The sequence below is a fragment of the Chaetura pelagica genome, unplaced genomic scaffold (assembly GCF_000747805.2).
Source record: "Chaetura pelagica isolate M959 unplaced genomic scaffold, ChaPel_1.0 scaffold149, whole genome shotgun sequence".
NCBI classification, from domain to species: Eukaryota; Metazoa; Chordata; class Aves; order Apodiformes; family Apodidae; genus Chaetura; species Chaetura pelagica.
Window position 1 is genome coordinate 16924 of NW_009954411.1, and position 469 is coordinate 17392.

Genomic DNA, 469 nt, shown 5'->3' on the forward strand with positions numbered 1-469 from the left:
GATCCTGCCACTCCTTTGAGATGATTCCTGCACTAGAGCTGTCCTGCCTGAATCCATGGAGGAGGCAAAAGAGCTTCTTATTCTGCACTTGGGCTGTTCCTCAGCATCTCCCCAAAGCAGGGGACAGGGCTGGGCATCTTCTGCAGAGAGGCAGAGTCAGCAGGACCTTACCCTGGAGCAGATACTGGCCGTGCTCGAGCTGCACCTGCAGAGGAGCACCCTTTCTGGAGGAGAATCCAGGGACAGGGAGGGTGGGAAAGCTGCGTAGGGCTGGGTTGTCTGAGACCCAGGACCAGGCTGGTGTCACTGCTTTGTCCCCACTCCAGAGCTGGCAGGCAGGGCTCCACTGCCAAGAACCAACATCTCCTTCCCAGGTGTTGCTAATTCAAGGGTGACCCACTAATTGGGGCCCTGCTCACACACCCGCCCTGCTCACACTCACTCACACACACCCACCCCCCCGCCCTCA